Source organism: Cupressus sempervirens, chromosome 6 (genome assembly GCF_028749045.1).
Source record: "Cupressus sempervirens isolate cs-2001-9-10 chromosome 6, ASM2874904v1, whole genome shotgun sequence".
Lineage (NCBI taxonomy): Eukaryota > Viridiplantae > Streptophyta > Pinopsida > Cupressales > Cupressaceae > Cupressus > Cupressus sempervirens.
Genome location: NC_143123.1, coordinates 643,993,928 through 644,012,262, shown reverse-complemented (window position 1 = coordinate 644,012,262; position 18,335 = coordinate 643,993,928).

Here is an 18,335-nt window from a genome sequence, read left to right as displayed (position 1 = left end):
GATAGTGAAAGAAAGAAAAACATTTGTAAAATGTGAGGTTTAATTCACTTATCCTCTTCCTTCCAATGTTCTTATACCATTCTTCTTTTTGTAGTTTTAATTTTGCAATATCATATTTTCTCAGGTGTACCTTCTATTCTACGTTATCCCCTTCTAATTCAAGACAAAGATGACAAATTTTAAACCCCTTTTTACATTCTTTCTTTAGGACTATGATACCAATGGATTCAAAATTATTTCCATCACTTTTTAGTGAAATACATGATAAATTCCTTTTGATTACATGCTATTTGGATTGCATCCTACACATTTTCAACTCAATAGATACACTTACTTTGAATAATATGTACTCCCTTAGGAAGTAGAACTAGTTCATATGTGTGAATCGCCATAGAAAATTATACTCTTCTTCTATTTCTAAGTTTTACGTAAGAGCTCTTGATGCTTCTTCAAGTCACCATTAATTGAAGTAAATTACAATATAAGCATGGAGGAAAGATTGATATTGCAACATTGTCCTTTGAGTGTTTGAAGGATCTCCAACAAGTAAACCTACTAAAAAAAGAGTCTTATGTGCCCAAGGAGTAGTGGAAGAATGATAATGAGTATACTCAATTGTGTAATATAGATAATATTAGAGAATCCCAAGAGAGATGTCCATTCTTACAACAAAAATACGATAAAATAGAAATAAACAAGTGAACTAGAGATATGGAAAAATCAATGAATTTTCATCAAGTTGGCCTACGAATATAGTTAATCAAATTACCATTATTAATAATAATTGCAAGTAAGTATGCAAGTGATCATACTTAAATATCATATCTTCTACAAAATCTAAACTTCCAATCACTTCTAGCCTAGCTTAAAAAATAAATCACTTTTTTCATACTGTGTGCTATCCTCAAGTTATCCACTTTATACTCTTAATCCTAGAACCACTACCCTACTTCTATATATTGTTAGCCACACATTGCCTTATCTGATCAACAATTTCCAAGACAAAGGAAACATATTAAAAAAATTGTTGAAGACCCAAATCATAAGAATGAGCCTATATGAATACATTCTACCTCACAAACATACAAGAGGGTCATTAAGATGTATGACAATATAGAACAATGTTCCAATTCACATAAAAAAGTATGAATCTTCATCACAAGATGAATCTGACCAACTTGATCATTAGAATGAGATAACTCAGATATGACCAAATTGATCTTAAGATAACTTCATGTGGACACATTAGACCAAGCTATGAACCTAGACATAAGAAGCCCATGATCCCTAGGCCATGCCATAAGGATCACATAACAAAATATCCATCTAGATTGATGAAAAGTTTTAGAAAGAGATAAATATTAAATATTTTTAAATAATGCAAGATGGGTTCTACTTAAGAGTTGAAGGTAGAGATAAACATAGATTTGAAGATATTTTTTTAGATGTAGAAGGTTTTCTTGAGAAAATCTTTATCGACTTAGAGAATGAGATAAAGAAGGACATTGAAATATGGGAAAAGCTTACTATTATTGGAAAATTTGTAGAAAAATGTTTTGATAGGAAAAGGATAATTTCTTGGGTGATAGAGGCTTGGTGTAACCATATGTTGGTTAAGTTCATCCCTAATTTTTCTTTTTATTATTTTCTTAGAGGAATATTAAATCCTAATAGATTATAAACTTTGACTAGAAAAGAACATACAATGTTGGGGCTAAAGAGAAACCTTTGCAGATAGTTCTGAAAAAGCCAAAGGCCTTAGATTATAATGTATTGATGGTGATGCAAGTAGAAGCATCCATAAAGAGAACCTCCTCAAACTAGATAAATCTAGGAGCAAAGTCAAGAGCTTAAAGCATAGCCAAAGTGAAAGGCTATTCTATACAGTCAAAATCTTTAGCAAAGTTAATCTTTAAGTAGATTATAACTTAGAATTTTTGGGCCCATTCCATTGAATATCACAAATTTTTATAGCCAAGGCTTTGGTATTGATCTTATAGGAGACATTGACAAAAGTAATAGGCTTCTAGTTGCAAATGTCTTCAAGATCTTTGGCCTTGGGGATGAGCTTGATATTGCCTCTTTTAATGATTCTCCAAAAGATTGGGAATGAAAAACTTCTAGATAGTCCTTATTAAAGTTTGGGCTAATAGAATCCCATAAGGCCTTGTAAAATTCACAATGAAAGTAATCATGCACAAAGGGGTCTTTTCATCCACCATTGGAAATATAACTTCTTTGAGGCAATCAATGGTGAGCATTTGATTAAGAAAAATGTTTTTCCTCATCCAAAAGCTATTTTGACACGTAATTAATGCAATTCTTCTAATCTTGGTCCCTTGTAGGCGAACTTCCCCACACTATGAACACCTTATCATAAAATTAGACAAATTCTTGACAAATTTTGAGAAGATCTATAAGCACAACTTGTCCTTTCCTTTATCTTATTAATCCATAATGAGGTATGCGAAGCTCTTAGAGCCAAAAAATAGATTTGGAGGCTCTTTCACCAACCTTAAGCTAATTTGGTAACAACCTTTGATCCACCCACACTTGGAGGAACAATTTTTAGCTACCTACTTCTAATGTTGGAATTGGGGAAGCTAAACTCGGAGATCAACATCATAGGGATTTAAGACCCAAGCTTCAATGACAACACACCAATCTTTGGGGGTTGCATTAGAGGAATGTGTGTTGTACATGGAAAGCTACTGGTGATAAATCTAAAGGAATCTTATAATGTAAGCTATGACATCATTTCACCACTTAATCAAGCCAACTAGTTGATGTGGCTTGGGCTCCAGGTTCCAGACGCTTTGAATATAGAACATAGTGGGTTAATGATTAAATAATGGTGTGTTGAGAAAGAATTGCATCCTTAAAAAAATTATATTAGCTATCTGCCATTCAATGCTAAAATTAAAAAATAAAATAAATTCATTAGTATAAATGAAATGAAATATCTTTGAAGACAATAAATATAGAAAATTATATATTTTTTCAATCACATTAAAATATTACAAAGTACTTAACTATTTGAATGATTAATTGAACACGTTAATAATCTCCATTAGCATACTTAAACATAAAAAATAAAGTATAAAAAACTTAAAAATAAACACTCAAAATGATAATCACAAGAGTTTTGTCGGTCTATAAGAAAATAAGATAAAATAATTAAAATGCTTGCTAGAATAATTAAAGAACACCAATTTTTTTAATTAAAAAAATAAAAAATAAACACACAAGAACTGCTAATTATAAGAATCTTGTTAGCACATAAGAAAACAAACAAAATAATTAAAATGCTTGTGATATTGCTATCAGGATTTAACTATGTGATTTTTGAATCAAACTCATTGACCCATGTTTCACGAGTAGTGATTCAACATGAATCAATCTCTCATGAGAATAAATAGAACACTTAGCACTCATTGAATCTAGGTGATGCACAGGGGTGAAGCACCGAGACTTCCCAAGAGGTCACCCATCCCAGTATTACTCCAGCCTGAGCACGCTTAACTTTGGAGTTTCCTCCATGGTTAAACTCAAAGCTTGCAACCCCATTTACAAAACCTTCACCAAGTGTTGTGCCTTATGAACCATGCATTAGAAAGCCCCTTAAGCTCATCAATTGATAAGTAGGAGATAATTTCCATAGAGAATAAATGGAACACTTAGCACTCATTGGATCTAGGTGATGCTCATAGGTGTGAAGCACCAGGACTTCCTGGGAGGTCACCCATCCCAATACTACTCCAGCCTAAGCACGCTTAACTACAGAGTTTCCTCCATGGTTAAACCCAAAGCTTGCAACCCCATTTGCAAAACCTTCACCAAGTATTGTGCCTTATGAACCATTCATTAGAAAGTCCCTTAAGCTCATCAATTGATAAGTAGGAGATAATTTCCACCGCCAGTAAAATTGTGATATTGCTTATAAAATGGAAAAGGTCAAATTAGTATTTGCAATACCATTCTCTACTATTCGATCCCATAAATCGTGTTTGCCATGGGCTCTTTATTTGCTTCTCTTCCAGATGATCTTGGGTTGGAATGCTTACTGAGAGTCGACTTAAACTCCCATCACAATGTTAAGCGAGTCTCCAAAAGCTGGTACACCGCATTGAAAAGCCCACAATTTTATCTAGAAAGGAAAGGATTAGACATTTCTGAACAACGGATTTGTATGTTGGAGAGAATAGACAGCATGCGGCGCAGAGTCACAATCTACGACCCAGAGAAGATGTTTATTTCAGATATTTCAGTTCATAGTTCGTTATTTATTAAGTTAGCTTTTTGTGTATGATGTTTGAATGTCATCGAATACTGAAAGAATTTCTTGCTTAATTATGCTCATTTTTTCACAGTAGTTATGTCTTGATCATGATCATGACATAAATAGTGTATGAAAAAAGTTAGATCCTTAGTATGTCTATTTTTATCATAGGCTTCTCACTTACTAATGCTAGTATTCTAAGGTATTTACCTTGCCTCCTCTAATTTATGTGTGTTCTAAGGTATTTTTTTGTGAAATATTGTTCAAGTTTTGATTTCTATAAAGGGACTTAGATGTGTACTGACTGATTAAAAATATGAACTTTAAATAAAGATTTAGTATGTAAAAACATTTATCGTCATACACCAATTATTTCTCTAGTTTTTTCTAATTTCATGGACGCCTTATATGACACTCACACAGTACATACAGTACAGCAATTCCAAAAGAATTAAAAAGTTATTGTGAACATTTGTAGACTATACTTCTAAATTCAGGGAAGTTAGAGCTATCAGATTTTCACAATTTATTAGTATTACTATTTAGTTTCTATATGATCAATCTTTTGTGATCTATCATCAGGATGTTCATACAAATGAAAAGAAGAGAAAAGTAGCAGATTCCAGACCAAGAATCCAATAAAAGGAGGGGGAGAAAAGGAAGACAGATTCAAGGAAGTTTCTATGTTTTGAAGTTGTATTAGAGTTGAATACACTAACACCAATTAAACAATTGTTACATCAAATGTTTAATTAAGCCGAGAGGCTTTCTACATTGGTAGCAATCTAGATAACTTAAAAACAGTTTACAAATTAAATTTTTAAAGAAACTAGATAACTTAAAAACAGTTTAGATGTTTAGTTGATTTAAAAAAAATTATCTACATTGGTAGCAATCTAGATAACTTAAAAACAGTTTACAAATTAAATTTTTAAAGAAACTAGATAACTTAAAAACAGTTTAGATGTTTAGTTGATTTAAAAAAAATTATAATAGAAACATATCTTAACAATTTAGTAAAAGATTTTTTAAGAAACAAAATCTTCAATTTTTTAAATTATAGTGAGACTATTTGTTTGAAAATTAGAAAGTATGTGAAGAACTAAATAAAAAATAAATTCTAACAATTTTAAAAGTTCATTTATTTTTTTTTTTGAAAAACATGGCATAATTATAGAAAAATATTTTATATATATTTTAATTGATGGATTGTGATTTAAATAGGATAAATGTATGCCCACAATTTATTTTGGATTTCCATAAGTTCATATCAAATTCATTAACTAAAAAAATTATAATTTTATTTCAGCTTATGTTTTTATTATAATATTATCTATATTATACGAAATGAACTAAATATCATTCTAGATTTGTTGAAATTGGATATCTCTCGGCTTGTTTTAATCAAAATTTTAATTAAATTTTTAGGTATGCTAGTTAACCTTTCAGACAAACTTAGAAGTTTGAAAGTAAACATTACTACTATAGTCCATATTATCATAACCATGAATCTAAAAATTCAAACAAACATAAAAGATTAAGAGGAAAAATTACTATTATAAAGCATTTTATGACAATCATAAATCTAAAAGTATTTATTTTAATGTTAATATTAATATTTATTTTGTAATATGCATTTTTTTGGCAATATAACATTAAACCAATTCAATCAATAATATTTGAGATATATATTTTTTATACCATATAAATTGCACAAATAAATTTAAAAATGATAGAATATTGCAATTAGAAACTAATAATAATTTATGATTGGTGGAAACTAATTTAGTTTTGAGTGAATATAATAATTTTCTTTCTCCAATTTTTTTGGTTTGTAAAAGGCTAGTACCATATTTTTTTTAACAATTTTTAAAAATTACATATTGTTTTTGCAAACTTAATAGAGGGGTTTGAGAAGTCATGTTTTTAAGATACAATATGATTGAAATAAGTTTAGTAAATAAAGGTGAGTGTATACTAAATTTTCTAATCATTTTACTTTATAATAATGGATGAAGAGATATTGTAGAAATATTTTTTTGGTTCTAAATTTGATTGTAACTTTAAAATATGAGTCTACAAAAATTATTTTACAAAGAATTCTTTAGTCAAACTTGTTTCAAATTGGTATGAGGTAACAAATTTATTTTTTGATGAATAGATCTTTTCCATTAATTAAAATTTAAAGATACATATTCACAAAAAAGGGGTTGGAGGATACTAGATCACCCCACAAGTTCAAATGGCCCAAGGCCGGATATCAACTATTCATTAAAAAACATATATAAGCAAAAACATAAAACTTCAGGAGTAGTGCCAGCCAAAGGAGGGTCTTTATCATTAGATCCTTAGAAATCCTTGGGGTTATTGGTTGGCTCAAGAGGAGTCCAACCGTCAGCAACAACATCTTTATCAACATCCTTGACTTTATCTTCCTTAACCCTGGGAGGAGAAATAGCCAAATCTAGCCAGAGGAAAGCCCACTTGGGGTCACGGTGAGCAGACCACCTATTGGCTCTTGATTTAACAAAATTTGAATGACCAAGTATGCAAGGAAAGAATGCATCTATGGGCAACTATCTCCAATAATAGAAACAATTCACCAAGAACCTGGGCCAACTATAAGGCTACACTCCTTTTTCACTTCAGGTTTTGCAAAACCTAGGTGGGTGAACCTCTTAAGATCTGATTATGTGACCAGTGAAATGAGAATAATTAGGATCTAAAATAACAGATGAAACCCCTAAATCTTCTTTACTTAACCAAGAGATCACAAGCATGAAATAGCAAATAGCATGATTTATGAAACTGGTAAGCTAAGTGAGGGTTAGACTTTGAATAACTTTCAACATAAAAAGGGAAAAGATGATTTAATATGTTGATATCAGCAAGACCTAGGTATGAACAACAAAACCTAATGATCCTATCTCTGATCAAAGCCTTATCTATTGGGAAATTATATGAATTACAACCATACATCTCCTATAAATCTTTGACATAACTCCTACATCAAGATCCTTGATCTATCTTTCACCTTATGAATAGACATCTGCATCAAAATGAATCTCATACTCAGACTATCCCATCATGAAATCTGTAAACCTTGTGATAAACATCAAGCAATTACATGGCTCTTTGTTCCATCAGCAAGATACTTCAATCACATACATTCCTAAACAAAATGCAACCTAGTTTATGTTCTTTGTTCACAAACTAGAAAATATTACAAATCCATGAACAAGAGACAAGATTCAGACTAAAATTAAAACTCCTTGCTGTGTTTTTATTCATTTTCCTTGAAAATGAATACATGAAAGATGTACAAAAATACTTCACAAATCACCTAACAAATAAGAACTATCTGCATAAATCTTAAATGCTGCTAAATACAAGAGAAATTGTTGAAGGAACTGGTATCATAGCAATGATAACATATCAAATGCTAGAACCAATGGTCTCACAGTGAAAAAATGGAAACCACAAATGGTATAACAACAATGAATCTTTTTCTTCTCCAAAATTGGAACCTCTACAATGAGATAGAAAGAGAATGATATAGAGGAAATAATTCTCGGATCTGCTTTATGTCTGACATCTATCCACTTGAAAAACCTCCTCGAGAAATGAAAAGAATCTCTCTAATCTCTCTCTGCAACTGCATATCAAATCCTTGATCATTTTGGCTCCTAAAAACATAAAGTGATTCAAATATTTGGTGGAAATCATAACTGATTTTGATGCTAGATTTGAACTCAAGGCAAAAGTGAACAATCAATTAAATAATCTCAAGAAGCCAAGAAAAACTTTTAAAATCAAATTTCTCCACATTCAGACTTCAACAAGCCTTTATATCTGCCTCCCGACCAACTTTGATGCTCAATGGTGAAAATTGCCCATTTTGCTGAGAATGCCCCAGAAATTACAAATCTACTTATAACTCGAACTAGTGAGCACTTGTGCAAAAATTGACTTCATATTCAAAAAGTTCATTTCCCCTTGGTTCCAATGGTATATTGAAGTCCATAATTTAGGCAAAAATTGCTCCTATGGCAGCCGTTTAAAAATCGGGCTCCCAACCATGACTTTGCATAACATTATATTCCACAAATTTGTCCTTTTATAAAGTTTGAACTATATTATAAATTCAAAATTTATTTAAAATGTGACTTGTGAGGAAAAAATAATAAAATATTGAAATTTATGCCCTTTTGAAATTTACCTCATTTTTCTATCTAGGTCAAACTTGATTGACCACCCTTTTGACACGTGTCAACTTGTGATTGGATCACTCCTGCTCAGTCATCCAACCTCTCCAATTGGGTGCCACATGGCATCATCTCATTAGTCCTTTGTTTCACCAAATCACTGCATCATGCCACATCATTAATCACTATGCCGCTATCCTAGTCAGCATTCTGCCATGTCATCAGCAACATAGCAACCTTGCAACATGTGTCATTCTTTGCCAGGTTAGCACCTTAGGAAGTGTGCCACATTTGAAGTCTCTACCACATGTCACTTTCAGAATCATCCACCTCATCATGCCATATTAGTGCCACTTCATCGCCAACTCATTCCCACATGTCAGTTTATGATTGAGTCACCATGTCGCTATGTTAACGGTCGAGCAACTTCATCTTGGCGACATGGTGACCATCGTCAGATTTCCCATGTGTTGCCATCCTATGCATCATTGAGATTTGCTCACTACATCACTGCCACGTATTTCCACTTGTCAAATTTTCATTCGTTGTTTGCATCCAGGTGGGACCCACATCTTCTACAACATCTCACCGAGTTTTTGATTTTTTGGCAGGTTGCCATGTCGCTTGCCAAAAAATCTCGATTAGGTTTTGATTCCTGCAAATTCACCTCTACTTTGGCATTTCCACTTATATCATCATGTACTACCAAGGTGATAGTTATATTTGGTTTCATTTTTGCCAGATCATCCATCTAGTGCACCGTATCTTTCACATGAGATGATTTCCCTTCTTTGTCTTCTTCTTTCCCATGCACTAGTGGAAGTGAGTTGATGATCTGTATTTCATCTTCACATGTCTCATCATCATCACTTTCATCTCCTTCCAACTATTAATTAAGAGCAATATCTGCCATCCACTTGTCAAAAAGTGTGTCATCTAGCCAATTGAATTGAAGAATATCATGTTGCTTCTTGATAACATATTCACCCTCTTTGTCAATATCAACAAAATCTTGTTTCAAAGAATCAAAGAATATTCAGGCTTTCACCATTTCTTCTGTTGTGGTGGCCCACCATGCATGTCCTATTTTATTGATTATTTTATTCATTCTCAAAAAAAATAAATCATCTAATTCTTTAGCCGATTCATCTTTAGTTTTAATTTATTTTTCCTATCCAAAGCATGTGGGAATAAATCAAATTTCTAGCTCTTATACTTATCCAAATAGCTAACAATTCTACTTTGTAACTCAACTCTCCTATCGTCAAATTGTGTGAGATCATGAGAAAGATCAAGGTGACTTTGCTGGGGAACTGTATTGAATCTTAATGATAGAAAAACCTTGAGAATTTAAAAAGGAGATTCAATACAATAGGAGAACTACACGAAAAAGTTGTAGGAGTAAGTTCTCTGATGTGTTTTTCCAGTTTTCTTATTCAAAATGTCATGCACCCTAGTGATGCTTTGTTCAAGACAACAATAGCTTTGAAGGATTAAATGTAGATTGTGTTGTTACTAAGTTTTATTTCTAGTCAATTCAGTCGATTGTGGTTTTCAAAGTACTGCTGTAAATTCAGAGTCAGAATTGTTTAAAAATGGTGTCTCTCTTCCAAGTGTTTAAAGTTTTGTAAATTCTACAAGTTGAAAATCCAGTTCAAATTTGTCATGTTACAAATCATGTTTTAAATCTTTCTCACAATTGTGAGTGGTGACTCTCTAAAAGATCTCTGTACTAGTGTAGATTGGTCCTGTATAAATATTTTTTGGAGTTTTTAGTTGAATTATGCAAATCGAAAGTTATGTTAAGTAATAAGCAAGAAGAGAGATATATAAGTTCTTGACTGATGAATTTTAAAGTGTTTTTTGATTTTCTATCATAAGAATTTTTGAATGTTAAAAATGAATCATAGTAGTGATTTCATTTTGTTCTCCTCAAGGAGATGGTGGCTCTACAAGGATTTGATTAGTGGTGTGAAGAATTGAAACGAACACCTATGCCAATCAGCAGACCAATATTTTCATACAGCAACACTAAAGGTATTTTTCCACTTTCATGTGATTTCATTTCCATGAAAGTAAGTTTCACAAAAGTTTCTCCGTCAAGTGGTAATTTCAGCACTAAGTAGGAGATTGGTTTGATTTAACTAGCATACTTTATGAAGAATAGATTCAGCAAAAGTGTTTTTATATTTTGAAGTATGTTTGAACATCCAGATTGGTAGAAAGAATTTTAGATCTACTGCAATTAATGAATTCTGAGAGTATTTATGATGAATGAGTTTTAAGTTTGAAGAATATCAAGTTTCTTTTCATCAATTATGCATCTGGTTAACAAGAATTATAGATCTATTTCTACCAAAAGATATATGCCATTAAATTTCAGTGGCATTCATGGTTTCCTAAATACTATGCCATATAATCTCAGAAACTATTTACCTAAGTTTAGTGGGAACCATGAAAATTCAGCTAGTCATCATGTTTAGATGTTTAGTGACTTGGTTGGTGATTTTAAAATTGCTCATGAAGACGTTCATATGAAGTTGTCTGTTCAAACTTTAGAAGGTGATGCTAGAAGGTGATGTTAGAGACTGATTTTCTTTTCTACTAGCATGTTCTATTTCATCTTGAGGTGAGTTGAATTCCACCTTTATGGAGAAATTTGGGGAAAGAGTAAGAATCTATGATTATTTTGATAAGTTTTTGAAGATTCAAATCAGAAATGATGAACTAGTTCCTAAATTTAATATCAGATTTGCAAAAGTTTTGAATGAGATTCTTGAAAGTTATAGACCGGATGATCAAGTGTGTCTAGTGGTTTATCTTGATGCATTTTATAAAAAGATGAGTTACCTATTGAGAGATAAGGAACCTAAGACTTTGCATCAAGTATTCATGACAACAATAGAGATTGAAAATAATATAAAATATGGCTTAACCTAGAGTCACTTCTCTAGGAATGTTTTCTGGAAAGATGAGGTGCAAAGCACAAATCAATGTCATAAAGAGTATTTGATTTCAGATCAACAAATAGATACTATTGTTGTAAATAATTTGGTTGAAAATTTTAAATTAAAAACATGTGAACATGAAGTCTCTTGGTTGCAAAAAGGAGATGAGTCCATTCTTGTTGAATATGGGACACATGTTTGTGATATCATAGCAGCAAATGATAGAGTTAGTTCACTTGACCAGTTAGACATGCAAAATATAAATTCAGAGGTTTCTTCTCCTATTGATGATTTGCTTTATGTTGAAAACATAACTGATCATGAAGTTGAAGGATGTTCATCTCAGTATGAGGATGAAGAAACTAAAAGTCATGTTTCAAGTGATGAAGATGAAGTTGCTAATCCAACATATTATGAAGAAGCATCATGTGAAGATAATGATGAGAGTTGTTACTCGAGTCAAGGAGAATACAATGGTAGTACATGTTCATCTTCACATGAATCTGATGCAAATTGGGAAGAAGAAAGCAATGATGAAAGCTGTCACTCTTATGCTAGTAGAGGTATAAGTTCTTTTCTTAAATCTAAAAGTGAATTTCTAGTTCAAAGTTATGTAAGTCAGTTTGAGGTTGAATGTGGTGAAAAGGAGTTGTCTACACAATATGAAGACAAAGAGATCATTTATAAGGATCGATTACCTAATTGTGTAGATGAATGTCTTGAAGATATATGCAGTAGTAATTAGCATACAAATGATTCTGAGGTTAATGCATCAACACCTAAAGATAATTGGTTTGCAAGACATTTGAATCACCTTCATGAAGACAATGAAAGTAACTTTGACTCATATTCTATATGCTTCATTGATGGAATTAATGGTGTATCTTCAGGTGATGATTCTAATTTTTCTTCACATCCTGAAAGTCTCCATGAAGGTGAAATGGGTAGTGAGTTTAAAATGTATACTAATGCTTTATATGATGAAGATTTTGATGATAATCAGCCCATCTTTTGTCCAAATGTTCAAAGAGGATCCTTGCATGGAGTTATCAATCTATTGTTTGAAGAAGACATGGAGGTTTTAGATTTAACTGAGAATGAGTTAAATGATGACACATTATCCAACTACTATAGAAGATCAAGTCATTCTTCTTCTAAGTATGATAGTGAAAATGATAATGATGCTGCATTTGATGAGATAGATGACAAGGTGTTTGACAAAGTTGTTGTTGAAAATCAGCATGCACCTTGTACTAAGTTTTATGATGGATACACTAACATAATTACTAATCCACTTGCTGATTTCAAAGGATCATTTAAAGATTCCAAATTAGTTTCAGATGCTAACATTGATGATATTTGTGAGTACAAATCTGATTGCTCGTTTGAGTACCATCCGGTTATGCATAAGGATACACATTTTCAAGGTATGTGTGATCTTTTTCTAGAAGTTGAGTATGACGCTTTCATATTCAAAATTGATAGCATGCATGCTTTTTTTTTTTGAAGATTTTCAGTTTGAGTCTAATATTTTTGAGCATGCTGATCAGAACTTTCATAATGAACAAGTGGTTGAAAGTGAAGCTAGTTTTTATATGCATTATGAAAGTCAAGGTGTAGATTCAGTTCTACCAAATGAGTTGATTCACAATGCTAATCTGATTGGTGAGACTGAAATGAATAATGATTCTAGCCTACCTCATGCACATTTAGATGAAAATAAAAAATATGATAGAGGTAAAAGTTTTTGTTGAAGTTTAGTGACCTAGGGCCATCGCTTGTACATAGTAGAGGTAGTTATTTTTTCTTTCAATAAAGTTGTTCAGGAGATAAGTTTTTGCTATTGGGAGTGTGGTCTACTTCTTCTAGAGATCTGAATCCTTGACATGCCCACAAGGGACATGCATCCCTAGATAGAGCCACTATTGGGACTCAAAATTGAAGCCCAAATTTTGAGTACCATTAAAAGACTAAGCCCTATAAAAGCTTTTGATACATGTGTACCCAGTTGTCTTTTTGAGGCCCAAGAGGTGTTTAATGTTTCTAACACCATGCATTCAATACGCCTATGCATCCCATGATGATAAACTACCATTTTGAGTTATTTCATGAAGTCCCATTTTGAGCAATGTCTAATTCTACATTTTTGCCTCCCATTTTGAGCAATGTCCAATTTTGCATTTTTGCCCAAGTGTCAAGCAATGACAGGAGGCCATGTTTGCAATTGAATATCTCACACCCAGTAATGTTTCATGACTCATTGCTTTAGGAGTGTTTAGTGTCCATAGCATAGAACCTATGTTTCAAATTTTGAGTTGTTTTGAATTCATTTGACTAGATTTTGAATCACTCAAAGTTGGTCATTTATTGATGTCATGTTGATGCAATTTGTTCTAAATTCTAGGAAGCCTTGTTTGACTTGTCATAATTTTGACCTAGTCGATTGAAATGAAAAAATTCCTTTTGGGTTGAATTTAGAGGTTGAGACTTGCTATGTTTAAATTATGAGCTTATGATGACTCTGTTTGATCAGTTTTCAAACACAATTCCAAATGCAATTTCTAAATTTTTACTAGTGTCAAGAAAGGTAGATTTGTCAGAACACTTGTTTGTGATGTCATAGCTCTGAATCCATGATAGGTGACATCAAATGGATTGTACCACTGTGTTGTACTCTAAAAATACTTTGAGTGTACCATTTGTCAAATTTTGATGAATCCATCTATGCACTTTCCCAGGTCCATTCCATTTGCAAAAAATGCTTTTCTGCCATTATTTCCAGGTTGCAAATTTGAGTAGCCCACTTTGACCATCCGCCAAATGTATCCTATTATTCATCATGAGCCCAAATCCTAGATTTATACTCACCTCATGACAGTGAATCAATGCCCCAGTTTTCATGCCCCCAAGTGTCAGTTTACCCAGTTTTCAAAGCCAAATCTGAACGCGATTTGTTGTTTTTTGACATGTTTACTTGCAGGTAATTTTGAGAGGGAAAATTTGATAGTCAATATCTTTTGACCCTGCTATTGTCATGAGATAAGATTTGATAGGGTAAAAGTGTGCAGGATAGAGATTTAGTGTTGGAGATTTTAGAGCCCAGTTATTTGTTTGGGTCAGTTTTTAAAGGTAGCTGATAGGCCCTGTTAGCTAAAAATCACAAGTTTGTAGATTAATGATAAAATGAGTTTTTAGTGGTAGAGCATCGATCAAATTTGAATCCAGTCAATGTTTGATGTTTAGTAGGCCACTTTGAGGATTCAAGTGTTCAAAAATGATTTTTTTTTTAGTTAGACCCACTTTGTAGGCCCAACTAATTGCATTGGACTGAATAGAAATGTGAGGGGTATAAGTTGCCTCTATCCAAAGCCTTTAAAATATGTATCCTCTAGTACTATGTCATCGAGAGGGGCTATTAGTGTTGAACCATTCTTGCCTCTAGCAGAGGACAAGGATCATCTACAACCATCTGATAATGAGGTTGATTTTGATGATGGCTTTATGGACAATGAGACAACATTCAAGCTATCCATGCCTAAAGAGGAAGAAGAGAGGGTGCTTTCACTTTTTATAGATTTGGATATTGAAGACCGTGTTGTTTCATTATGTAGAAAGCTTCTTCCTTGTTTCAGTGTGGGATGTGAATCTATATTGCCAAATGATTAGAGGATAGTTTTAGGTGAGGACAAGGTGCTATCTAATAATGTGGATCTTCTACAATTAAAGAAGGTTTATAAAAGTGGGGCCTTCAATATGAAGATTAAAGTAGAGCATTCAAATGTAAGAGAACTTAAAACACATTTTGCTAGTGGCTCTCTTGTTGAATCCTTGCTCAGTTAAGGGTAAAAAGTTTAATGTCTAGAGAAGAATTCTCTATTGACTCAAGAGAACAATGAAAGGATCCCACATGTCCTACATCCTTTTTAAAAGGCATTCTCTGATCCTTGTATTGCAATTACTCTAACATTGATGTCACATGTGATCCAACATCTAAAATTCTTATCACTATATTGTGAAAATGATGTTTTCCAACATGGAAGAGTCGTCAATGTTGAATGAGAGGTGTCAACAATTAAAGAAAGCTTCATGCCAAAGACACATCCACAGATTTGAAAGTGTGAAAAGCGGCAAGGTAGATCTAGGTTTGAAGGTGGCAAAGAAAGTTTTAAAAGAGGAGCCTCTTGTTTTATGTTTTGTGGACTTTATTAGTGCCAGTTGCACAACAACTACTCTTGAAGCCTTGCAAGGTTACATGTTTGATGAAAATGAGTAGGATTCACCTTCTCTGAGGTTGCAGTTTGCAAGATTCCCTAGCCTTAAGGGTGGGGGTGCTTGTGATCGTGATGACTATCACTGATGTTAAGTTCATACAATAGGGAGAATGGAAGAGGCTGCATTTTAAATGGGCAAAAGAGGAACACACGAATTGGAGGGCCTCTCCTCATATACCCACTTCTTAAAAATGAGTGGAATGGAAACCAAGCAATATCTTCCTCATTGTAAGATGGATGGACAGTGAAAGAAATATTTTGGTAGTACAACATGGGATAGATTTAAGAGGAGAAAGGAGAGGTACAATCCTCTTGCAATTCTTGCTCCTGGCCAAAGATTTTTTTTCTAGATCTTAATGCCTAATGAGCATCCAATGTGTTGTGGGATAAAACATAATTTTATCATCAGGTGATCATCTTCAGTCATACAAAAACATTAAAAATCCACATAGTTTTTTATGTGAAAAATAATACAAAAAGACCAAGCCATAGGAAAGGGTGGCATCAAACCAAGAGGGATAGATGCTAGTGGCAGGTTTTCTGGTTTTTACAAAACACCAACAAGATGAAATATTTTAATTAAGGAAGGGCATTCTTCCCTCTTTGACATGCGGCTATGAAAAGCAGTAATAAAGAACAAATATGAAAGAGGACCAAATAATACGTGTTTGGTATTTTGGGTATGTGCAAAATACCAAAATGACGACTTTCATTGGAAGCCACAACTTGTGAGGGAGGAATAAATATCTCAAAATTGATGTTGGAAGTTGTAGCTTGTGAGGGAGAAACTGATGGGGTAGTCCACGCCATGAAAGAAGGAAAACAATAAAATAGGTTTAATCCCAGATTGGGAACACAGGTGGACTTTCAAACATTTAAAAGTCCCAATGCTCAATAAGTTTGTTGTCTTAAGACAAGGTACCTTTTGGAAAGGCAGAGTTGCATCATGTGGGACCCTACCCGACATGGATGATAGCTAGATGAACGGTGCCAAATAAATTTTGAAGTAGCATGCAAGTTGAGGTCGACGAGAAAGTGGAAAAATGCTGAAAAAGTTGAAGAATTTGGGAAAGTGCCATGTCACCATCGAAAAACAACAAGATTTTCCAACAAGTGACATTGCGACCTACCAACCAGAAAATCAAAAACCTAGCAAGATGTTGTAGAAGATGTGGGTCCCACCTAGATGCAAATGATGAACCAAAATTTGACAAGTGGTAATATGTGGTAGTGATGTGGTGGGCAGATCTCACTAATGCACAAGATGGTGACATGTGGTAGATCTAACGGTGGTCACCATGTCACCAAGATGAAGTTGCTCGATCGTTAACATAGTGACATGGTGACTCAACCAAAAATTGACATGTGGCAATGAGCTAGTGGTGAAGTGGCATCAATATGGCATGATGAGGTGGACCAATGACTAGATGCTGATGTAGTGGTAGGAGACACATGTCATGTGGTCACTATGTCACTGATGACATGGTAGAATGCTGACTGGGATAGCAACATAGTGACCAATGATGTGGCATGGTGACATGGCATAATGATGTGGTGAGATAGGTAGCCAATGAGATGATTCCATGTGGCATCCAGATGGCAGGCATTAGTGACTGAGCAGGAGTGAGCCATTCACAAGTTGACATGTGTTAAAAGGGTGGTCAACCAAGTTTGACCCAGATAGAAAAATGAAAGAAATTTCAAAAGGGCATAAATTTCAATATTTTATTATTTTTTCCTCATGGGTCACATTTTAAATAAAGTTTGAATTTATAATTTAGTTCAAACTTTATAAAAGGATAAATTTGTGCAATATAATGCTATGCAAAGTCATTGGGAGCCCAATTTTCAAATGGCTGCCATAGGGGCGATTTTTGTCTAAAATATGGACTTCAATATACTATTGGAACTGGAAGGAAATGAAATTTTTGAATACGAAGTCAATTTTTACATAGGTGCTCACTAGTTCGAGTTATAAGAAGATTTGTAATTTCTAGGGCATTCTCAGCAGAACAGGCAATTTTCACCATTGAGCATCAAAGTTGGTCAGGAGGCAGATATAAAGGCTTGCTAAAGTCTGAATGTGGAAAAAATCATTTTAAAAAGGTTTTCTTGGCTTCTTGAGATTATTTAACTGATTTTTCACTTTTGCCTTGAGTTCAAATTTGGGATCAAAATCAGTTATGATTTCCACCAAATATTTGAATCAATTTATGCTTTTAGGAGCCAAAAATGATCAAGGATTTGATATGTAGTTGCAGAGAGAGATTAGAGAGATTCTTTTCATTTCTTGAGGAGGTTTTTCAAGTGGACAGATGTCAGACATAGAGCAGATTTAGGAATTCTATCCTCTATGTCATTCTCTTTCTTTCTCATTGTAGAGGTTCTAGTTTTCGAGAAGAAAAAGATTCATTGCTGTTATACCATTTGGGGTTTCCATTTTTTCACTGTGAGACCATTGGTTCGAGCATTTGATATGTTCTCATTTCTGTGATACTATTTCATTCAACAATTTTGATTGTATTGAGCAACATTTAAGGTTTATGCAGATAGTTCTCATTTGTTAGGTGATTTTTGAAGTATTTCTGTACATCTTTCATGTATTCCTTTTCAAGGAAAATGAATAAAAACA